This window comes from Anguilla anguilla, chromosome 6 (assembly GCF_013347855.1).
Source record: "Anguilla anguilla isolate fAngAng1 chromosome 6, fAngAng1.pri, whole genome shotgun sequence".
Lineage (NCBI taxonomy): Eukaryota > Metazoa > Chordata > Actinopteri > Anguilliformes > Anguillidae > Anguilla > Anguilla anguilla.
In genome coordinates, this window is record NC_049206.1 from 44,509,108 (window position 1) to 44,534,780 (window position 25,673).

The 25,673-nt window shown below is 45.6% G+C and overlaps 1 protein-coding gene across 1 annotated transcript in view; it reads right to left on the minus strand.

Annotated features, from left to right (window-relative positions):
* sipa1l1 (signal-induced proliferation-associated 1 like 1) overlaps positions 1 to 25,673 on the minus strand; it is an 81,655-nt gene that overhangs the window by 39,152 nt on the left and 16,830 nt on the right. Inside the window, exon 2 of the mRNA XM_035423142.1 lies at positions 10,269 to 10,326. The gene's annotated coding sequence lies outside the window, so the exon portion shown is untranslated. The remainder of the gene's footprint in view (positions 1 to 10,268; positions 10,327 to 25,673) is intronic.

The window sequence follows — 25,673 nt, forward strand, 5'->3', positions numbered from 1 at the left end:
TAATGGTATGGTTAAACATAGAGTTCTTAAGCTTGGGGTTTCACAGTGGCTTGGAGATAAAAACCCATGTTATCCTTATGGAAGTCCCTGTTAGCGACATTAAAGAGGGAACATTACTAATCTCGCTGTGGCTTCTGTGGTCTGTTATTACCCTCTCGACGTGCATGTGATTCAAACTGGAACTGAAAAAAATCTTGTGTGTGTGTGTGTGTGTGTGTGCACGGGCGCACACACAGACACGTGACTCAAACTGAAAGAGAAATCACACGCGCACACACACACACACCTCCCTGGCACTGCCTCCCCGCTGCGAACAGAGAACAGACAGGGCAGCACGTGCGTATTGTACCTGCTTTAAAACACAAAAGGTTCTGGACACCCACGCAGAAATCTGACAGGAGCACAGGATGTACGCGCAGAAAATGCATTGCCCACGTGCGCTCCTACACAGAAATGCATTATGCGCGTGCATTAGGACTCAGAAACGCATTATACGCGTGCATTAGAGCACAGAAATGCATGTAGCGCGCGTAGCAAAACGCGCAAGAACGCGGAGCGTCGGGGGGGGGGATAGGAAACAGTCTGCATTCCCACCGACAGCCCGCGCCGAGCGTGCCGTCTCTACCCAACCCGACGCCGCGCCTCGCAGCCTCCCGCACCGCACCGCACGCCCAGCGACTCCGGTCCGAGTCCTACCTGCTCATCCGGATCCGCTCACCCCCCAGAACTGCTATTCCTTCAGTTCCCCTGACCCTACAGCAGCTTCCCGATGCTCGATCCCTCTGTGGGGGGGGGGGGGGGGCGTTTCTTTTGTTCCTGTTTCGGTGAGAGAGATGTCGGGGGGGGACGAACGGCGCTGATTACATGCAGATGTCGAGCGCGCGACGCGGAAAGGTTCCGCGGCGGGAATTATCGAGCGAAGTCCGCGCGGGACCATCAAAGATCGCGAGCCCAGAAGCGCGAACACAAAGACATTCCCCGGAACGATCTCTAAAGACCACGTGCAGTCGCACGCCGCGGCGTGGCAAATGAAAAAGCCGAAAAAGAAAGGTTTCTCGCTGGCGGTGTTTAATATTAAAGTCCTGCTCCGCGAGGGTCTCGGGCTGCCACCAGCGCTCCTGGGTGTCACTAACACGCAGGTACGGCTCTGGAGAGCAAGAGAAAGGGAACGGCATCGCTGGCTCGCAGGATATTAAATGTTTCAGCACCGAATCAGGAATTTGTACGAGCTAAAACCTGAAACAAAGCTAAAATCTGACACCAGAGAAGCACCTACTGCCGTTATACAAAAGGACAGCACAGCCTCGCCTGTGTAATCGGTCCTCGAGCCAGATTATGCCCCCTTCGGGCCTGCATTGGCATACAGGAGATTCAAAGGCATTTAGGGTGATCAGTAATTAACCTTTAGAATTCGCATTTAAGGTCTGCCCATAATTGCAGGTCCAAAGCAATCTGAATCTTTCTGCAAAAAAAGTGAAAAAAAAAGAAAAAAAAGTTTAAACACAAGTCCATTACACAAATAGATTAGCCGGAGCTAATCTAGCTGGCTTTTCAGAGGTATATTTAGAAAATGTCTCACCCTTGCGATCAAATGATTTTCGCAGATTATTCAGACTTAGCCCAACCGAGCGCTCTTTAAACACCGTGGGCCACTACATACCACAGATTACCGACGCAAAGGAGATTACATTAGCATCGAGAGACGAGATGAAGGGTTTCGCTCTCCGCATAATGGCTTATTTATAGCCCCTTTGACAAGCGATGCAATTAGCTGCCACTTTAGGACCCAGCATACCGCTGCCCGTATACTAATGAGCCGGGGTACCTGAATAGTGCTGCTGGTGGGAGCGAGGCGTCAGCGTTATGAAATGTTTGCGTTGGTAGGCTGACGTTGAAAGTCACTTAGAGGCAATCCTTCCCTCACGAAAACTCCCACGTCAGCGCGCTTCCACTTCGTGCAGATGGAAAAAAAATTGCGTGACTTCAAGGCAGACTGTTTTAGCCTTCCCTATAGCAGAATGCAATTCCGACTGAGGTCCGGGTATTTATAGCCCCGGATATTGGACGTTTTATGATGACTTCATGCCCGCCGCGACCTCGCTATCCATTCCCTCGCAGTCGAACCGAAGGTGAGAAGCTCTCATACTCTTTTTTTAAATGGCATTTCCATCCGCAAAAGCCCTCTGGCATCCCAAGGGATAAAAATTTCACTGCAGACCCGGTGTTCAGCAGATTGATTGGCTGCGGGTGTTCAGTTGAAATTGTCTAGAGGGCACCTTTTTTGGAAATACCTAGTCAGGGGGCTATTAGCATCACCCATCCCATTACGTTCCTCTCAGAGGACTAGCTGAAGTAGAGATGTGCAGGTTGGGGTGAGGCAATGATCCCAGTACCAGCAGCAAAGTTCACATTCTCCCCATTTTTTAGGTCTTCTCCAGTTTCTCTCCTCTTCCTATCATTGACCCTTTACTCACTTCACCCCCCCCCCCCCAAGCTCACTCGGGGCTGCACCTTCAACCGGCACCACCCTTGTACAGGGAAGCACATGCCGCTCTTCCCCGAAAAAGATGGTGGCTAAGAAGGATGCTAAAAGACCCAGAGAGGACTCCTGACTTCACAAGCACCTCTCCGGGGGTCTGTACTTGCAGAGCTACTCAGGATGACTGAGCGGTTTTTTTCCCCCCCCCCCAACTGCTTGGTTACCGTAGCGACAGGGTGACACAGGTGTAGCGCAAGCTTCTCCACCCTGTGGCCTAGTGCGTGCTCGTAGTGCAACGCTGGCTCAGACAGTATCGCCGAGGCACCCTACCACCCGGTTTGTCCGCAGTCGCCCACACGGCCAACAGTAACTAATAGCTCCCCAACGTTAGACGCTAAACGGGTGTTTGCACTCACGCAGCTCGGTACCCCTCGACAACCGCTGCCTCATTAACATTTACGCCCTAGCAACACTGACACAGCAACAAGCAGGCTCAATTCTCAAAATAGCGAGACAGTATAATTAACAGAGCAGCAGAGATGCGGATCGCAACATGTAATTCCCAGCTTTTTGGATGCAAAGACTTGGTCGAGAGCCAAAGACCCGGATTTTCTTGAAGCTGTTCTCAAATCTCTTCATCGTGGCAGTCATTTGCAAGCAAAACAAAGCAGATGTCCCATTTCAAATATGGTCGGCCGGGAGTCACTTGACAACTGTACTGACCCGATGCCAACTCTATCATGGAAGCTGGACTTTCGAAAGATGAATTTATCTCTTTTTTTCATAAGTTTTTAAAAATTTTATTTCATTTTGAGGCCAACAAATGCAAAATCAACAAAATCAATATTTCTGAAAAACATAAGTCAAATCTTAGGTCAGTGCCTAAGGGCTAAACCAGGCTTGATTACTAAAGGTGAAGAGTTTGTGGGAGTAATATGAATTCAGCTTTTCTGAAAATGTTTAATGTAGCACACTAAACACGATTAGAACCCGAAGCCAGATTGGTGCCTGTGTGTGTGTGTGTGTGTGTGTGTGTGTGTGCCCGCCTGTATGTACGAGTGTGTGCGAGAAAGAGAGACAAATCGATCGATCGATATTTACACCTGTGGCTTTTAACATGCGTATAGTGATGCAGAAGGAAGCTACTCCATAACTGGCAGAGCGAATGAACTGACCGAATATATCTCACACCTCATTTTATCCCTGTGAGGCACAGAGAAATGAAATCAGTGATTCCAGCGCTACGCTGAAAGAATTCCAAGTAATTATGCTCCGCCAGGCAGTTTGATTATTCACAGTCGAAGCCTAAATCAAGCAGCCACTAAAACTGAAGGGAAGCGAAGCAAGCTAGCCTTTCTTAATTCTCTGACTTTCCCTCTCCTTCTGATTAAACACCCGGACACACCTTCACAGAATCTTCAGTACATTCATCAACCTCTAGGAACCCCCCAAACCCCCAACCCACACAAAAAAAAATTCAGCCTAGCAATTCACCGACTAAATTCTGTGAATGTAGCATTCTCTTTTGCCAGGACAAGAGAGACAGTGGCTACAACCGCTAGCGATCAGGATAGAGGAACACAACCAATGAACAGAGCTTGGGTTACGCCTCCACTGTGTCAGTCCAATACAATATCAACTGTGTACAATCCCCTGTCTCCTCAGGTTGGGGTGGTTCCATAACGGAGCCTGCCCAGATCCCTCTACAAATTGTGGCGGTACGGTTCTCGCCACAGAAGGGATGTCAAACGCACGCCACCCGACCCAAATGTGGAACAGATGACTGGGGGGGGGATCACATTAGGGGAAAGCGGCAGAGTGGTACTGTCCCCTCGATGTGGTATGTACGCATTCATATCACAAGCTGCCCGGAACAGCTGAAATAAGCTACGAGCAAGCAGCGGATCGGTAAACGCTAGCCTTTAAAAGAGGGCCGTGCTCTGCCTTCGCTGCAATCCGGCGCTCGATGTCTTTGAAAGCTGGCACGAATTAGCTGAAATTAATAGAGGCTCCGTGTCCAGCAGGGAGCAGAGGGCAGCGCTAAAGTAGCTCAGTGCTAAAGACTGATTAATGAAATCCAGTCTCTCTCTCTCTCTCCTCTCCCACCCACAGCATTTCTGGACTAGGGAGGCTGTCGCAGGACTGTTCATCAGGCAGCCGTTTAAACACTCCGGCCGGGGCAGTCAGGCCAGCTGCCTGGACCCCGGCCAGGGCTGTCAATTTGTCTACTGGGAGCAACGGGTAACCAGAAGGCTATACACAGTCAGTGTAAAACAGGAAGTAGACTAGTCCATTTCCATTCTGGGGATGATGGGGGGGGGGGGGGGGAGGGAATGTCAGCTTTGGGTAGACTCCCGGATTATGCACGCCAGGCCACGCCTCTAACCAGGAGCGTGTGACGTGTGCCAGTCTGCGGTTTAAACCTGCACCCGAGGCAAAGTGGAGCTGAACTGTTAAAAGCCAGCGCCTTCACTCAGTACGCGAAACATTCCAAACCTGGTAGTCACGTCTGAACGCATCAGAAAATTACAAGATTTGGACAGGAAGACCAGCCCTTACTTATACCCTGGAGCACCTGATCATTCATGATAAACCACATTGGGAATGAGACCAGGATGACGAAAAAAGCAGGATTCCATTGTCAGCATAGGTGTAAATTATCCAATGCCACGTGTACATCCAGTCAGGTGATGTCGATTGAGATGCTTAGGTAAAGGGAAACGCCACATTCGTGTACAGATGAGACGCTGTGGGCAGACAGACGGACGAGCTGGGACGTGGAGGGTCGCCTTTCCCCACGGCCTCCTCTCTCCGGAGCAGGGGTGCTCCTCAACATCTGGGTCAGTTTAGAGTTAAAAAACAAAATCACAGCTGGAAAATATATGGCCCTGGTCAAACAGAAACAAAAGCAGCTCTGCCATGTTAAGTCATTGAAATTCAAGCAAAAATGCCTTTCAGACTCAATACTGCACATGAGGGGAGACGACGAGTCGACGCAAAGCCTCCTGTGATGGTTGGGGATTCGCAGACAGAAGGTTTCCGTTCGAAATACGCCGGCACCAGGCCGAGAGCGCCCAATTAACGAAAAAGCCACACTTGGTTAAGGGGCTAAAATTCAGAGATGTTCCCTTTATCCAGAACTGAAAGTCTCTGCACATCCTGTTATTATCAGCTATGCTCAGCCTTACACCACTGCTGCCAAAATATTAATGGAATCTCGGATTTACAGGTTTGTTCATGTGCAACACAGATCCTGGCACACGGAAGACAAACAGGGTTTAAAATACAGATTAGCTTTCCTGCCCTCTGGTGAGACACAAGTCGCTTACTTTTCAAGAACACGCTAATTGCCTAGCAACTTTCATTGCATAATTTTATGCTGGCAATGTAACGAGACTGTTTTGATTCAGGCGGTAGTGTTGTTTTCATTGTACGCAACCTTCTTAAGCTGGGGTGGGACGTGGGAGAAGAATTCAACCGCCACTTTCAGTGACACATATCCATAAGGGCAATAGAGAAGCCAAACACTCAAAACATGTTCTTAAGCTCCATGGATCATAAGCAGTAAGACTGGGAGCCCTAGAGCCCACGCAAATACTGACAGGTTGAGCCCAAATGTCAACCACCACCATGAAGATCAGCCCAGAGCAAGTCCAGTAGCATGTACAGAAAAGCCTATGCTAATTACACCCCCCAGCTGAGGAGCTTGTGACCACCTACACCACCTTGGTTTGACTGGTCTTGGAACATGCATCGCTCTGAACAGGACAATGCAAAAAACAGGAAATAGAATAAATCCATCAACAGTTAACCAAAGAATCACTAGCCCCACCCACTCTTAATGAGCCAGCCAGCAAAGATCCCAGCTTACAGAAACTCACGGCATTACACCTCTGCGAGACTGTGTCCTGGGGACTGGTCAAATCCCCAGTCGAGGGGCTCAGTAATTGGCTGATTCACACAATCAAGATGAAAGAAGACGGAGTTCATTCAAGCACACACAGACACTATTAAGACAGCCAATCCCATTCCTGGCCCGACTTCATAGCACTGTATTAATGAGAACAGGCTCAGAAGAGAGCGGAGACTCAGAATACATCGGTCATTTTTTTCAGCAGAGACCGTGGACCTTTTGCAATTTTACTTGCTCATATGACAATGTAATATAGTCCTATACTCATATAATAATGATAAGGTCATTTATTGTACTGTACATACTGTCCTTTCCTCAAGATATTGCTATATTGCTATTTTCTCTCGATTCAGTTGACATTACCAAATTTTTTTTAAAAGAAGAAGAAAAAAAAGTACAGGCAAACAGACAATACCCAAATGAGCATGCAATGAATGAATAATTGACAGGTTTTTTTCAGGAATGAGAAAAATGTTATTAGTGTCTGAGGTTGATGGATCGTGGGCTCACAGCAGAAAGGGGGGGGGGGGGGTAGACAGACATCACACAGAAGAGCCCAGCTCACCAAGACAATAACCTGGAGAAAAATTATGTATGAATTAATATGCACCTTCCAAACTCACAAATAACTGCGGTGCTCATGGGACACGTTCCTTAAATCTCCGCCACACAATGGAAGAAATCTATTGTAATTACCCTGTAGCCACAGGTAATTAAACTGGGGGTGGGGGCGGGGCGGGGGAGGGGGAGTTCTCTGACAGAAAAATTGGACGTTTCAAAAAAGAGCCATTTATGCATTTCATTACGCATGAACAGTTTTGTGAACAGCTTCTTGTTCTTTCCCGTTCGTCGTCGACGTTACTTCTTGTCGGACTTGTCTGGCCTCCCGAACTCCTCGTTAGCGGCATTATGGGAAATGGAGGCGTTCCACTTCCTGACGGGTCAGTTGGCCAGAAGTCCAAAAAAACAGTCCACTGCATGAAGAATCGGTCGTGCTTAAGTGCCGCGATGCACGTTTTTACATACAAGCACACGTGCGTGCACGCGCACATGCACAAACGCACACGCGCAAGCGGTGGAAGTATTGGAAGAAAGGCCAGGGTTAACTGATTGAGCCTCGCCTTCCGTGAGTCCGAAGGGATTCATTTACCTAACCACACACACGTATAACATCTGTAACCGCAGACATCGATACGGGCAAATAGAACAGGAAAGATCCTTTATCTGGTTTTCTATCTTTGAGTGTCCTTCAGCTGCGGTTCAGAAGCTTGAATGAGCACGGAAACACTCACTACAAAGAGTGATGTCACCCCTAGAACGAGGGTACAATTAACTTCCTTTCTGTTCCCTTAGTTCCCAGGATACCACGGTCTCTATCTCAGAAAGACAATAATATCTCCGACAGTGCTGTGTGTAGGGAAAGAGCTGCAATGTGAAAACTCACAGTACACCAAGCCCTGTTACACACGATTCTGTGCGCACATGGTCCATCCAAGGAAATCCAGAGAAGTTTATGCATTTGCCAGGACATATTTATGTCATTTGATTATGTGTAATTATTGCACCTTTACAGTGCCTTCTTCAAGTGTACAACATCTGTGCTCCACTCCGCAGGATTTAAACCTGCAACCTCCTATTCACATAATCCTTTTCGGACCACACCCGATTAACACACAGATGCAAAGAGATGATCTCGTCTGCTCCACGCTTTTTAAAGTCCCTGATATAACCTGGCATGAGTTAGCCTGCATTTAATGGACTATTGGTGTTGTACTTAATACTCATTGGTTGGGAAATGTTGCAATCCAGCTCCGGCACTGTTGCTCACAGAATTCGGGTAGATGTGTTTATGTTCTCTTCCACTGTGAATTGATCTAGTTAAGAGCACCTACATATTGACAATAATTAATGGAGTGTATGCATCTAATTGGACTGAAAAAAATGAAAAACAACATGTTGAGGCTCAGTGTAAACCAGGGAGGAGTAATTTCAGTGGGAGCAATTATTCCAGTGTAAACCAGTTAGGGGTGATTTAAGGAGAGCGAATCAGGGAGGAGTGATTTCATGCCCCGCAACTTTGGCCCCGCCTCCACAGGCTTGTAGCATCGCATTGTGAAGAGGCCCACAGAAGCACTGGAGCGCTCGGCCACACAAACAGCCATTGTTTTTTTCTGGCATTTTCCACAACCGCCCCTTTTGTTCCTGCTAACTTTTTCAAAATTAGGACAGCAAATTAACATATGCCCCCCCACCCTCCATCGCCAGCCGTCAACCGCCCCCCCCCCCCCCCTCCCCCCATGGCATGCCCCCCCCCCCCTTTCTCCCGCCCCCACACTCATCCTTCCCAGCTCCACCAGCCTGCTTGACGCTCTCCGCAATCACTTCACAACACAAGTGTTAATCTAAAAACATGAGGGCGGAGGGACAGAGAGAGAGAGAGAGAGAGAGACAAAGAGAGAGAGTGAGAGAGAGACCGAGAGAGAGAGAGAAAGACAGAGAGAGAGAGAGAGAGACAGAGAGACTGAGAGAGAGAGGGACAGAGACAGAGAGATACAGAAACAGAGAGAGACAGAGAGAGAGAGGGACAGGGAGTATTAATAAGACATAAGCAATGACACAACCTCCTTTTTGAAATAAATGTTTGTATACTTTTCTTAATTATTGTTAAATGTTATATTCATATGTTTACTGTTTGTTCTACTCATGCTTTGGCAATATGTGTATACATATATACGTCATGCCAATAAAGCTAATTTGAATTTGAGAGGGACAGAGAAAGACTGAGAGACCGACAGAAACCGAGAGAGAGAGAAAGAGAGAGAGTGAGAGAGAGAGACAGACAGACAGCGAGAGACTGAGAGAGAGACAGAGTGACAGAGAGGGACAGAACAATAGCGGTCTTTTAAGGTTGCGCTGATGCAGGAGGGGGCAGAAGGTTTGCTGGAGCGTACTGTGCCTGCCAATTTTCTGAAGAGCGAAGGGTCGCCTACCCATTTTTCCCCTCAACGCTTCAAAACGCTGCTGGGAAAAATCAGCTGGAGGACTCCAGCATTGCGAGACTGCAGGATGTGAGCTCATGGAGCGATCATTCCTGGAGCTTCAGCCTACAGTAACAAAAGAGGAACTGAACAAAAGGCCTTTTGTCCTGCCCCCCCCCGGCTTCTGATGTTCACAAAAAAACCCAAACATACATATTTTCTTCCCAGGAGGAACGTCAGGATGGGGACAGATGGCGACATGCGTAACCCACACTGAGGCTGAGCTTGTAGCATTCATTCAGAGCCACACTGGAACTCAGGCTGTCTCACTTATACAGACCTGCAGTACAGTGGAGTTCAGTCTGTAACAGTCATACAGACCTAATCTGGAGTTCAGCCTGTGAGACTCATACACACTTATTCTGGAGTTCATCCTATAACACTCATACAGACCTGATCGGGATTTTAGTCTGTAATACTCATAGAGCCTTAATCTGGAGTTCAGCCTGTGAGACTCATACACACTTATTCTGGAGTTCATCCTATAACACTCATACAGACCTTATCGGGATTTTAGTTTGTAATACTCATAGAGACTTAATCTGGAGTTCAGTCTGTGACACTTATGCAGATACAATCTGAAGTTCAGACTGTAACACTCATACATACTTAGCTAGCTGCTCTATAGTGGAAAAGGTGACATTGGTCCCATGGACAGATCAGACCCATTTCTGTCAGCAGACATGCGAGAGGTTCACCATCTGCTCGGTGGGAAAATGCACCTCACTGGCAGCCACAAACCAAGATTTCCAGCTTGTACTTGCATTACAACCATGCCTTTCCAAAGCAGCATGGATAAAATAATGAATGAATACAATGACGCAAACAGGGCACTTACAGGGATGTTACAGTTTTAAGACAGGTCCTCTTCCTGGTCTCTAAGATGCCTGTTTGACCTGAAAAGAAAGCACAGAAACGTATAAACAAGTGATCAAAAGGGTGATTCTAAATAAAATCCTGGTCCATACACCATCCAGATTAAATGAGGATGAGTTCCTTATAATTCGCTCCAATAACCGTTCATAGAATAGACATTATGAATACAGAGGCCTGTAAATAAAATCTCAAACAAAGAAATTAATAGGTGGTTTTTCTAATATGTTTCTAAGTTGCTTTTTACCATCGGAGAATGTGAGACCACTCTTGTCAACGTCTTGATGGAGAGAAACTAGTCCACGATGCAGGCCTACATGTACACCTGAACACATCACTGAGTGTAACAGACTCAGTGAGCATTCCACTCTGCAAACACCACCATCTTAGACACTCCTAATGTTAGACTTAAACACCGAGGGGAGGCTGATATCTCTTTTCATGCACCAGTTACGTAACTCCAAACCTCAGTGCGTAAGAGACTTCGCCAGTCCTTGAGTAAGCTAAAATCTGTTAAGACTTTCGTTTTTACTGTGGCTTTTGCTTAACTACTGATTACTGTATCTAATTAGATTTTACAATACTTTTATTATTTTGTCACATTTTGTCTTTGATTAGTACATTTTTACTTTTAGTTTTTAAAAATTCCATATCCTTTGTCTCAAGCATATTATGTTCCATATAGTCTACCTTATTTTATTTCTACTACACTGTTGATTAGATCTATTATTATCACTCTTATGTTCTGTGGAGCATTTTGGTATTTCATTCTATATACAACATGTGGTATGCAAATAAAGTTATTATTATTATTATTATTATTATTAGTAGTAGTAGTAGTAGTAGTAGGTTCAACATATATACAGGGAGACCTCATTAGACTCCTAATTCAAATACAAAGAAATGTATTAAACCAATTAAGCAGCTCTACTTGTATCTGTCAGCAAGAAATAGCTAGTCAGAGAGAAACTGTGCACTGATATGATTACACATATCCCCAAAATGAGCAATGAGCCCATATCAGGGTTAGCCCAAGAAATTGTATCATTGTTTAAAAAAAAAAAAATCTCCAATTACCAAAAGTGCTTAGAGTGCCACTGAAGTCCACTCCAATACCCTCATTCTGTGCAAACGTATCAAAAAGGTTCATGTTGATGCAAGAATAAACAAAATTACTTTTGTCTTAACAGAGAGAAGCCTAGAAGAATAGAAATTTCTAAAGAGCATCATATTAGTGATTAAATATATTATACACTAACACAACTGTTCACCAGCCTGAATAATAATAAAGAAGCTATTGCCTAGAAATTTACAAATGGTTCCCAAGATGACACTAATGGTACTGTAGCCGAGATGTCAAAGCTGCTCTGGTACTAGACAATGCCATGTGAGACCTGCACTGCAGGATATGACTCCATTTTATTAGTATTAGAATTTGTCTTATCAGAATGAGAATGGGATTTATTAGCCAAGTAAATTTGCACAAACAAGGCATTGGCCTCATAGCCTGGCTCACATACATCACTTAAAACAATACAAAACAGCAACTGCTGCTAAGAGATTGGGAGTAAGGGAAGTTAAAAAAGGGAAATAAAGTATATAAAATAAAATAAAATTGTTGTTACATGGACTAGACTGTGATTAGATGCATCTCTTAAACAAGGCACTCACGGAGGAATGGAACCACCAGTTGAAATTTAATCTAGCTGATAACACTTTCAACACAAATCACAGTGAAAGCTACGCAGCCATCAGATGAAAAATAGTTAATATCACCAACTGTTTCAAAAAATATTTGAGTAGGTGTTTTTTTTCCCTATGCTTTTTATAGCTTGGATTTTGTTTTGTGACTCATCTCAGCAGTATGCAAATGACAAAGGGGGGTGGAGATCACTGTATTTTTGGATGTTTCCAGAGATGTCAACGTCTTCCTTTACTGAATCCTTAAATGAATCACAAAACACTAAAAGCGGGACGCTCCCATAACCGTAATTCAGCAAAGCACCCGGCAGTGTGGTCTACAGATAGTGCTTTGCGATTGTAAAGCGGGGCATCACGAACCCTACAAAGAGTGGAGCTACCATGTTTGGGCATTCACTGGATCATATGAACCAACCAAAAACCTTTGCTCTGCATTGTAAAGAGGAAATTTGTTCAAATCAGCGATCGCACATAATGGCTTCTCTTACTTTGCAGCTTGTGAAGCCTCGCTCTCCCATCTCAGTCCTTCAGCTACAAATCAAGCAACACAACGAAGAAAATAACTGGACATGAAGCCTAAAATGGTGGGTTTAAGTTTGAAGACTTTAAAATGAGCAGAGTCCAATGGAACATTCCGGAGTCTGCTGTCCTGTGGGTTATGCCAGGTCCACGTTACCATGTTTTTTTCATCGGGGCATCAGTTGGCATGATTTTAAAATACACAAAAAAAGAGACATGTCTTGTGACCATCAGAATATAGTGATTTTAGACTGATCACAGCTTCTCACACACAGGGGCTTCAACTGCTGTGCCACCTTAATGAGCAGTTAATTTAAAAGTTGTTACGCACCGCAGGAACCAGTCATGCCGTACTGTCTTTATGAAACGAGGTAAAGGTCAAAGAATGTGGAGAAATTCTTACGGTCTAATAAACGGAATTACCAGCTTGCCTTCGCTAGAGATGACCAGAAAAAGGAAATTCACAGTTTCCTCTTTTTCTTTTTTTTTTGTGCTGGAAAGCCCTCGCCATTTTAAGAGGATGTTAACATTTAAGCTGAGCACAGGGTGAATCCGATTCCCAGACTTCACACCCACAGAGTCACGGCTCCAAGGCAAAAAAAAAAAAGGAGATCCTTTTCTAAACTTCCTGCCGGAATCTGTGACAGACCGCGAAGACTCTCTAGCCTGGTGAGGGATGAGTCATGCCCAGTCATAAACAGGTGTGGGCCTACATTTTTTTTTTTCACAGTTTATAATAACCTGTCCACTTTTTCCCATTAATCGAAATGACCAATCCCGTTTAAAGACCCACCCCTGTGGCGAGTGTCACTGCATGAAGAGCAAGCACTATAGTCGGACACGCAATCCATGACTCATGTGTGCCTACTGCTTTTATTGTGTCTTCAATATTGCCACTGACAGCATAGATTTTTTTGCTCACGCACTCGAATGTATCACAAACTATTCCCCACGGCGCACTGTGACAGTCCCTTTGACAAGAGCATTGCATGAAATTAAGCTTGACCGATTATTCTTTCGCGCGAGCCGCCGGATGTAATTTGTCAGGCAGATTTTTACAAGCCTATCGGGTTGGCGCATTCAGAGCTCCAGAAGTCTCCCCCCCCCACACGGCGTAATCTCGACCCCAACCCTCCTACCTTTCACTGTGGCCGTTTACTGGATGCTAGCTTAGCGTGAGCTCAAAAGATAGCAAAGGACCCTTGTTGAAAAACTCTCATTTCCTTGTCTTTGAAAGGACAGGAACGGTCGACGCTAATATTTACCAATTCTCTTCCTCGCTATTGTGTACCTGGGCTTCCTGCGAAGGCCCCTCACTGATGCATACAGCACCTCCCCCCATTGACCCCCCACCCCCCATCTCAAACGCATCACAGTGGTGGCTTTGAGCTCCTCGCTCCCTCTTCCTGCTTCGCTCCGTTCTGTCGGTTATTTGCAAAACCTTGAATATGGAGGGACTTGCGCTCTACCCTGGAGAGAAACGGCACAGGAACTGCATTCTAATAAAGACGGATCCTGATTTAATTTACCGCACACGCTCTGTATTCAGAGCAGCAGGAACGGTGAGGGCATTAATGTCTTTATGGTGAAGGTAAAGGTAGAAATGAGAAGGGATAAGGGGTCTCAGGCATGAGCCTGGGCAACAGTGGATAGACCCCTGGCTGCCACAGTGCTGTGGTGCCCTTATACTGTACTCCCTACTTTCCCCTTAATATATCAACAGTGGTACATTAAGAATATGGGAATATGTAAGATGTGAATTCATTTGTGACGCATCTTGCCTTGAACAAGAGCATCTGCTTAGCATATAAATACTGTAAAGCATTTATTTATTCATTTCAGCTGAGATCAAGCACCTGACGTATAGTCTGATTTAAATTGGGTTTTGAATCTTGTCCTATATATTATGCAAACACTTTATTAAAGATACATGTAAATGAAAAGCTGAAATGTCAAATGAATCTGTACAAACAGCAGTCAAATGTGCCTGCAAACAGACTGAAGCAATGCAAATGCATTGTTATTTTTGCATGGGAGCAAACAGTAGAATCTTCTGGTAAATGCTGATATCTTTGATCTAAAGAACTGTAGGATCTGATATTTCTGTGCGCTCAGAGAAAAGTGGTATTTTTGCACTTGGCCACAACCCACAATCCAGCTTTGAATTTTATTTTTGTCAAGGTCCTGCAACCCAAAACACTCACGCCCACCATCTGCCCAAACGATATGAATGACCTCACGCTCGCATTCCTACTAGGCCGTCCGAACGATATGAATGACCTCACACCTCGGTGCTGTTCGCCACCACAATCTCACCTTCACACCATAGGGTTTGGAACATGCTCTGGAGCAGCGTAGGGTATTTCTCCAAGCGATCCTTCATCATTAAGCCGCTTTAAAAACTGTTCACTGCAAATATATGTCAAAAGATTTTTGAGAAGAAAGAAATACACGGTGAATGAATGACGTCATTGTTTTAGTCGTACAAACACACCTCCAACAGCAAAGTTAATTCACAGTTTATCAAACGATTAAATGTAAAGACGCCACACACAGATCAGTAGACAATTAACACCTCAATCAAGTGTAATTAACTGAGAACTCAACTGGAACAAATTTGCTACGCTCACACAGAGTATCACTAGGACACACAGGGTTGGGGGAGCACAGCTCCTACCACGTAGCCTGAATTCTAGCACCAGAACCCCCTCTTCCCACCTCCCTCCCAGGGCCTCCCCACCTCAGCACTGTCCACAGCGGTGCTCCTTCACGCCCCAGATGGCCCGATCACACCCCTACGTTTCCCTATGTCCAAAGAGCGCTCAGTACTCCAAAAGTATAGGGGTCATGTTTTAGTGGAGTACTCCAAAAGTACTCCACTAAAAAGATGACCCCTTTCCCGGAGGAGAAGACTATAGCTTAGTCCTGAACATTCAGCCCTCCTCCACAAACCTCAATTGTATAAAAAGATGTGATGTTCAAGGCTGAAGGATGAAGCCTTGTGAACGTGTTATGAGATTGTTATGAGCCCCGTGGCCTTCAGTAGCGGTTACTGTACCAACGTAAATTCACCATCTCCTCTAAGGAACATTCCTTGTCCTGGCCTTTATTCCAGTCCCCCAGAGTCTGCAGCTTTTCACCTCGGTCATGTCCTTCTTCCGTCTGAACCTCAAAGACGGACGGGAGCTACTTTAGACCCTTAACCTTTTCCACAGCACAAAAAGCAAGAAGGATCTGCTGGCGGTTTTCGAGAGGAGAGCTGAACAATCACTCTTGCTCAAGGGCTTTGACTGCAGAGGGACTGGCCTCTTTGCCCTCTAGTGGTTAAAAAAAAGTATCACTGCTGTTGCTTTGGTCGGGGAGCCATTCACTGAGGGAAGGAGGGAGGAAATGAGAGACGGTGAGGTGAGAGAAGGACAGGACCGTTTCCTGCAATTGCCTGCAAAGAGTGACCATGGTGAACTGCAGACATGCAGTATATGGGCCTCAGGCACCCATTCTCTCAGCTGAGAGCCTGTCCCTCCTCTCAATAGCCAGCGCCACCCTGTAACAAGCCTGTACGTAATCCCCAAATGACAGGCAGTGTAACCACATTAAATAAATGAAATAAAAATTTAGAAATGAGTTTCCTGTTTACTCAGTTTTATATGTTTAATATAACATTTTCTAATGATCTGAAACCATTCCATGTGATAAATATGCAACGATAGAGGAAATCGCTGTAATGGCATATTCATATAACCAGCATGTTTATTAGAGCTCTCTTCTCTTTGGGATATAACCACAATATGTATTACAGCCAAATCCCCATGAGAATATAACCACCATATTTATTAGAGCTACATTCTCTTGTGGATATAACCACCATATTTATTAGAGCTACATTCTCTTGTGGATATAACCACCATATTTATTACAGCACTAATTTATTCTGGAAATAACCTCCATGTTCATCAGAGATCTGTTCTCCAGTGGAAATAACAAAGTTTATCTGAATTTGCCTCTTATGTAGACTATAACCTCCTTGTTTACTGGAATTTTCTGCTTTCATCACTTTACTCTCTTAATATAAACATCATATTTATAAGAGCTTTCCTCTCTTGATTACTTAAAAATCATGCTATTAGAGCCTTCATCTCATGCAGATATAACCAGCAGGCTTATCGGAGTTCTATAACCGACATGTTTACTCCAGTTCTCTCCACAAGCCTGTGTCCGCAGCTGGAAGACTGCACCAATGGGCGTAAGAGGTCAGGGTGGACAGAAGGGGCCATTTTCTAAAACGAGCAAATGGAAATTATGCTTTCAAAATGACTGCTTTTCCATCTCTGTGAGTAACTCACGCAAGGGTGGCCTCAAGTCCGGACTGTAGGAGACAGAGCTCTTTTCTTTGATGGAGAGAAGACAAGCGTCGCTTTTCATTTTTCACAAGAGGAGTGTGAAGCATTTTGTTAAAAGCAGCTCATTTTTCTCTGTCTGTTACATCCTACAGTTTTCCTGCTGTCTATACCAACTAAACTGCAGACACCAATTGTAGAAGATAAAAGCTATTCAGCTTTACCACTGGAAAATTACCACAATTATCATTTTAACAAGCATGTTCTTTTTGAATCTTGAAATAATTGTGGCTTTTACAGGGGAAAGCGTCTCAAAAAGAACCTGGGGGAAAGAGCCTAGGGCATATCAATTGTACACACAATTTCTTAAATACTTCATACATAGAGTACGCCCAAACAAACAAAGAGCAGAACAATTGTGTCAAAATTCCCGAACAAATGTGGAATATAGCAGCCATGCAGGCCGTCAAGCTCCGACAGCTGCCTCCAATTCTACGTAAACAGCAGAAAATAATCATCACCTTTCAGTGCCTAAAAAAAGTATTAATGTCAGAGCTCTGAATTCTTTGGGAAATGAATTCCAGCTAAGAGAATAAAAGGCCAGATTTGCAATGATCCTACACTTCCACTGGCATCAAAAAATTAAACAAGGTCTATGCCACGCCATGCAAAAATCCCTCATTTGTCTCCTGAACCAAGGATTTGTCTCCTGTCATGTGACAGCTAATTTGTAACAGGGCTATTGGATCACATTTCCAAACCAACAGCTTCCAACTCACACAACAGTGAGAAAGTTGGCTGAAAAGAGAGGGTTAAAATGGACCATTAACACCTGAAGTCAGGAGTAATGTTCATCGCTGACAGATCAGGTTAAAGCTCATGAACATACTCCTAGGCCAGAACTGTCACTAATAAGCACAAATGACTGTGTTTTGTGTGGGCCACCTAAATCTAGCCAATGGTAGCAACGTGTACGTACGTGCCTTTTCACCAACTCAATCTCCAATAAGCTCCTGCTCATTTGAATGTAAGGGTGACAGCCTTGCCGTCGGTGGCAAAGGGCTTCCGGGCAACATTCAATGGTTTGTATTCCTTTATTGTTGAAACAATGCAAGAACGCTGCATGACAAAATTATCCCACTTTCTCCACCGCACTCGGCGAAAAAGGCAAGCTTAAATTTGCATTTCCTTCCACGGTCCTCTTCATTCTTCTCAAGCCTGTCAGTTTGACATTCGACTGAGTGACACCTCCAATTATGCACACGTTTTAATCAAAACAGCGCCTTTGTCTAATGAAGATCAACACGACACGCTTGTTACACCCTTCAAATGGTAGCAAATGAAAGACATGCTGAAACGTGTACGGCATGTCCCAAAACAGCCGTCAACCATGGGAGAGTGAGGTTTTATCAAGAACGATGGGTGGAGCTACAATTAGCTGTCAATCATTGCACTTTTTGAACAAAAAAAAGGTTCTCTCTCTTATTGGTTAAAATTAGCGAGCCACCGATAATATGCAATGACCCTGCTCATTCTCGGTTCAATAAAGCTTTATTCTCTCCACACTTTGACAGGAAGAACATGATCGGCTCAGCTTGTAACCACAAGCACCTGTATGTGTGTGTGTGTGTTCCTTACATGGATTAGTTTACCCATTGTGTATTCTTGGATGGTCTACCTTTCTTTAATATGTTTTCCTTAATTCGTACAGGCAGAAAGCAGAGAGAGAAGGGATCGCAGGTCAGAGGGCGTCATGGCGGATCGCGGAACCACAAGCTGCCCATGAGGACTCACAAGTTGCCGCCTAACAGACCGCACAACACGTCGCGCCGAAAACATGGCGCATTCTCGGAGCTGGTTTCATCATTAGCATGACTGCTCCACCGCGTTATTTTCGCAGTGCAGTCACCAACCGCCCCACCCCCCCCTCCCTACCCACCACCACCGCTCATTCCTATCTGTAACAACCAGCTTGAAACCCACACACTGCGTTGCTACCGATCGCCGTTTTGAAGAGCCAAAAAATCTGGAACCACCGGGAATTCATCGCCGGTGCGGTGTATCATTATTCTGCTGCCGTTGCCAAGGAAACGAGAGGGCGCTCGACTGCGCATCGCGTGCCCGGGAACGGCTGCGCGCGACACGCGCAGACGAGCCGGAGCCCGAGGAGGAGAGGAACGAATCACCCTCAACGCAGAAAACGCGCCTTTAGCACTATTCACCCCCAACATCTGACAGACAGACAGACGCACATAACAGGCCAAACTAGACCTACAGGAGACGGAGGGGTCGCATAAATATAAGAGCTCAGGATCAACTTCTCTGCCTTTCTGTTTGTTTTGTTAGCGTAGTTGATCAGTGCAGTCTGGGGCCCACCACATCAAGGCAACGGAAAGACATCGTGATTTATTTCACGAGTCACAGCGACGCTTGCCATAACTTTTTTTGGGGGGAGCGGAGAGGAGGTTATTGGAGTTAGTCCCCTTTTATACACATAGCTACCAGAATCAGCAAATGTCAGATGGGCTCAGAAGAACATGTCCACAGACGGTGCTGGCTTGCACTGTCCAAACTGTGCCAATGCCAAATGGGTGTTTGTGTGAGGGGGAGGGGGGTTGGAGTTTCAGAATTGCACCCCGCTTCTGCATCAGTGCCCGTAAGCGCATTGACTGGATAGAATATTCAATGAGGTGATTGTGGAAGTTCAGCTGTGTGGCTGTCGGGTTGCCGCTTGCCCCTCCGCCCGCCCCCCTGGTGAGTGTGAGCATGTCAGACCCTCCCACTGTCCACTTCCCCCATTCCCAAAACTACACGGTCCTCCCTGCTTCACTTCTGCCTCAGTGGGGAACAACAAAGCCGTACACCATACCAGCATGGCACAAACAACCTTTAACCGACACTGCGGCCCAGCCCACAGGGGGGCTTCCTCCAAATCCAGAATTCGACCGCCGCCGGGCTTGCGTGGCCAGGAACAAGATTTAGCCCTGGGCTGTGGAGGGAGATCTCTCAGTGCTCTCTCCCGCTACCGTACAGCAACAGGACTGTCCACTCTGCCAAGGCAATAACCACTGAACATCCAGACCCTGACCATCTCCAACCACTGAACATCCAGACCCTGACCATCTCCAACCGCTGAACATCCAGACCCTGACCATCTCCAACCACTGAACATCCAGACCCTGACCATCTCCAACCGCTGAACATCCAGACCCTGACCATCTCCAACCGCTGAACATCCAGACCCTGACCATCTCCAACCACTGAACATCCAGACCCTGACCATCTCCAACCGCTGAACATCCAGACCCCAGCCATTTCCACATGCTAAAGGTCCCTCTCTACACAGGTCTATATTAAACTCAAAGCCAAGCAAACTCATTTTTCAAAAATAGAAAAAAAAAAATCATATCCAAATCCTGGAGATTTATTGCACATTAAGTCAAGAAATCCAGCACACAGCATGCAAACTAGAGCCATTTTGTTGTCTGTATGATAGAGGGGGAAAAAGTATGCTTTTTTGGCAGTAAGAAGAGGGAAATAGAGTAAGCTCATTGTTATAAATTCAGCACAGACCTTTTCATACAGTACGTCATAAGGTTATATTATACAACCCAATATGAAGTACCCAAGATCCCCAAGTCTCCTTCATGGTGCATTCTTGGGGCAACTCAGCACGACATTATAAAACACCACAGGATCCCTTTATTTGTCAGCAATTTATCAGCCCAGCCATTGATGCTGGCATTTTTAACAATAGTGCTGTTGAAAGACTTCTGTGCAGAGACGTCTGTGTGCATTGTGTACAGCAAAAATAAAATATAACACGATGCAATTTTATTCATGCAATGTATTTCCAACTGAAAATTCCATCTTAAACCAGCCTAAGCTGGTCAAGCTGGTTTACGCGGTGTTATTGACACTTTTTGCAGAAACTAGCTGTTCACCAGCTGATGAGCCTATATAGTCAGCTAGTCCACTAGTTGACCACTAGCTTACTCTACCAGCTTAACCAGCTTTGACCGGCTGTGTCTAGCTAGAGACCAGCTTTGACCAGCCACAGACCAGCAACGACCAACTAGAAGTGTTGGAAATACAGTTTAAATCATCTCAGAATCCCAGGTGGACTCAGCTGGAATTTCTCGGGAGGTTCATTTTGAAAATGCAATAAATAGTCTCGTAAATTGATTTTATGTTCATGCAGGAACAATATAATGTGTCCACATTTTTCTGAGAGCATTCTCACAATTTCCGAGTAAGTTTATGCTACTATTATCCAAATGTGTTACTGGGGGTACTTTAGCTCAGGACTCATGGCCACTACAGAGAATGGAACAGACTTGATCATTTCAAATTGTTTTCATGATGAATGTATGTATGGTATCGGCCCAGTTTTCCTCATACCATGTTCCACTCAACCTGTTTAGTCCATATTCATATAAATTCCAACCAAAATCTTAATTACTGTTCTTTCCAATGTTTTGGTTTTTTCCATGGTGCTTTGGCATCCATGACAGTGATTCTGGTGAAGATTAATCAACGGTGAATTCTTGTAATGTATGTCATCACGGACAGGCATACAAGGATGAAATGAACAGCTTTATTCAAAGATATTACGCAACAAGCACAGGCGTGAAGCTCAACATATCGACCCAGCGCTGACTTGACACTGTGCAGATTTAAGAAGTCCCTGGGAGAGAAGTAGGACTGAGACTCCTGCTTATTCCTCCCGCTGAGGCGAGTGGGCGTCGCGGCAACGAGCCATTTAACACTTTGACAGCTGCAAGACTCCGCCCCCAAAGTGGAGCTTCCCATAAAACCCTTAATAAATTCAGTTCAATTCAAATGAGCTATATGGCATTGCAATGAACAGAACTGTGCTCCAAATAAATTAAAGATTTAAACAAATGGCAAGGCACATATACTTGATTTTTTTTGTGCATTGATCTTAAAATATATACAGATCCCTTACACAAAATGTGCAGTAAATTTCAGGTTTGAAGTAAGGATAAAATAGGTAAAAGAACAACGAAGATTTGGTCGTATTTGGCAGACAAAACTCTTCAAAATATAGGATAAACAAGAAAAAAAAATTAAATTAGGTCACTCTAAAGTACAAATTTAAAAGCTACAGTAGGGAAGGGAAGTAGTGAAGCGGGGTTCATGCTTTTTGCTGGTAGCATTTAGTATAATTAATACACGAGTCATTAATAAAAGTTAAAATGTAACTATTATTTACAATGTGAAACTAGCCATCTGCTTCAGTTTCTGCCTGTGTGTCTGTATAAGCCCTGCAGATGTAAAATGACAGATTTCACGGGTAGTTACTGTTTGCTTTGTTAATTTTTGCCTAGTGAACGGTGAAAATGCTACCTGTGCCTTTTCATTCCCTGTGTTCATTTCAAGCGTAAGTTATACCTTCCAGGTCTGATTGGATCAGTGGTTATCATCATAGTTATAATGGCTATGACATCTATGAACACCTGGCTGATCTTCTGAGCTGACCTTCACATGGTCTATTGCCGACATAGGACCAGGCCCACTGATCCGTCCAATTACCTCAGAGCCGGGGCAACAGTCTGGTTGCACGGCAACCATTCACGCGGTCTCTTCCTTTGCACAATGCCGCGGAGCCAAAAGGTATGACGCAGGGTTCCTCAACCCATCTGCACTCTAGAGTGAAAGTCTGGTCACCTGGAGCACACGCTTGTTCTCGCTGAACGCTCCTCCTCGCCTCCTTCCCCCCACGAGGAGCGGAAAATTGCATTATATAACAGGCGCGGCGTCAAAACCGAGCTGTCTAAAACACACCTCCATTGTTTTCCGTGCAGCACAATACCGCCCACAGTCATTGGCCGGAACCGCTCTGCCTCTGCCTCTCTCCCTTTCAAAAATAAAACAGTGTTTTTCTGCCCACCGTTCGGTTCTGGTGGGAGCCGCGATCGGGGCGCAAACCGCTGGCTGGAGGGTCAACGCCGCAATCATCGCGGACGCCGGCTATATCCGTGCCTCACCTGTTCGTCATTAATGGAGGGAAAATGCTTCCGTACCGTTTTGCGCTGCAATTTTCAAACCAATAATCAATTTGCTTCGGGTTGATGTCGGGAAGACGTTGCGAACTCTGCCCCCCACGTGTTCTACGGTATACAAATCTGCTGAATGTCGGAAAGCATGAATGGAATGACTGTCAATCACAACCATTAAAGTGACACACAAAAGGAATAACGGAAGGGCAAGATGATGCCTCTTGGATGTATCCGACATGGCCGATGGCCCTTGATGGCAGGCCTGGACGGACTCTTGATTGAGAGGCCAGTTTGTCTGAGTGGCTAGGACGAGTGGACATGGTTATGTTTCTCCCAGGGTAGTGACACACACTTTTTCCTCATAGGGCCTTAGCACAGGATCGTTAGAGCCTACAGCCACCCATCGAAACAGTGGAGCAAACCAGCCAATTAACAGCCACTCACCTCCTCGAGTCTGGCACTAGCCTTGCCACACACCGATAATAAGATCCTCAACCCAAGCAGGCCTTTTACCGTTGTACCCTTGAGCAAGGTACTTCCCTTCAGTATACATCCAGCAGTATAAATGGACACAATGTAAATTCTATGTTAAAAAGTTGTGTAAGTTGTTCTGGAGTTTAATGTAATGTAATGCAACATAATGGGATGTATGAACCAAGCAGTTGCCTGCAGAAATTGATACAAACACCTTGTGTGCATGTGAGAGGTGGGTGGTAGATTATGAGAGCACAGGGTTGGAGAACGAGGTTTGGGAGGGGCGTACAGGTATAGGAGTTCCCTTCCTGTGCACAGCACAAGCAGAAGAACCTGAACGCCCGGTGGGGTGGGCGTGACCGCGACCCGGCTTTGTCCCGCCGCTGAGCGTGCCCAAACAGGACCGGGGCGAGACATCTGCAGCAGCACCTCATCCTCTAGAGAGCTACCGCGGCTCTCCGTCACATTTATCCGGGGGTACCCCTCCCCCCCTTCGTCCCTCGCTAAGCTGGGGAGAAGGACAGAAACGACAACCTGTGCGACCCCACCCCCTACCCCCACCCTCTTGCCACTCCTTACCGTGTTTCTTCCAGTGCCTCCCCGCACACTCTGCAGCACACCCCGATGACTGGTTGAACCGAACGAAAAAACCAGCCATTCTTTTGCACTGCAAAATGAACCACGCCCATTTCCATCACTGTTGACGCGTACACGCACCTGCACTCTAGACCAACAGAAAGCATCTTTAACAACAGAAGATTTCAAACCTCTCTCACCTTTCATGGCAACGACACCGGCATTCATTAGAAGGTAATTTGAGAGATCCGCCTGAGGGTAACAATAACAACAGTAATCCCTCCCCGGTGTCTACGGGCGAGAATAGCAATATTTAACTTCCATTTTTATGGAAGTTGCATTGTTTTCGCAGATGCGGTGTGAATGTGAGATAACAGCATGATTGCACAACAGTGGAGGAAGAATCCAAAACACTGAGACACCTCTGCTAATCAACCCATTGTGAAGGAAGCTCTCTCATAGCAAAATCTGACGAGCGCAGATGTTCACGTTTTCCCCTAAATTGGGGTAATTAGATATGAGCTGCATCAGCAGAGAACATTCACCTCTCAATTCCCCTCTTTCTGGCTCTCGTACATCATTTCCCTACCGGTATCCTTCCACAGGAAGCCAAGACCACAATCAGAGAAGATACTATAACAGTGGTAACCAACGCTGTTCCTGGAGATCTACCATCCTGTAGGTTTTCATTTCAACCCTAACATGGCACACCTGATCCTATTAATTAGCAGCTCAACAAGATCTGTATCTGTTGAATGAGGTGAGCTTTGCTAAGGTTAGAGTGAAAACAAACAGGATGGTAGATCTCCAGGAACAGGGTTAGTTACCACTGTACTAGAGAGAACAAAAGGGGAATGACTTGTTGGTAGCATAGTCACAATTTACGACCGAACGGAACCAGCAAGAGATTCCATGCACCAGCCCAGTGACATTAGTGCTGCCGAATTAACACAAATGCACTAACCTTGCAGAGAACAGCCGTGCAGTTAAGCTTTAATGCTCTGTAAAAGAGATCTTACAACGTGCAGTCACTAGGGGCATAGCCTCAAAGCAGCCTCCTCCATTAAAGTCCTGCAGACTAATAGGAGCAGCTCCAGAATTAAAGCTGCAATCTCCGATTAGATGAGCAATTTAATTATGAGCAGGTTTAAAATAGTGCAAATAAATGCTGAGTTGATATCTGAAATGCATATTTCATGTTACCAGGCACAAGTACTTGCATGCGTGTGTGTGTGTCCATATAACCCCTCAGCCCCCTTGGTGTTCTCTTTGTGTGCATCTGTACGATTGGATTTTAAACAGTATAATATTAGCAGGAGGAAAGAGCAGCGTTTCACACGATTACATAAATATTCCCCGCACTGCCTGCGAAGGAAAGAAACTACAAATCCCAGCTAGCAAATCACCACACTCCATTATAGAATTTACCTGACAGAAAGATCTCCTACTACAAACCTGAGCACAAGAGCCAGGGAAAATGAACGTGTTGCGGGGTAACGAAGCCAGCGCACCAGCATTTATGCAACCCCTCTACACCCCCGCGGCCACTTAACCCCTCTCCCCCTCCATCTCTGGGTCTCCAGGGGCAGACTGTTAGAGCCCGTCCTCTCTGCTCTGCAAGAACATAAGAATACATAATGACAGCAACGGGCCATTCTGCCCATCTAGGCATGTCATTTACTCCAATGAAGTGCCCGACACTGTCCCCCTCTTCCTCTGCAGATAAGTAGAGCATTTCTC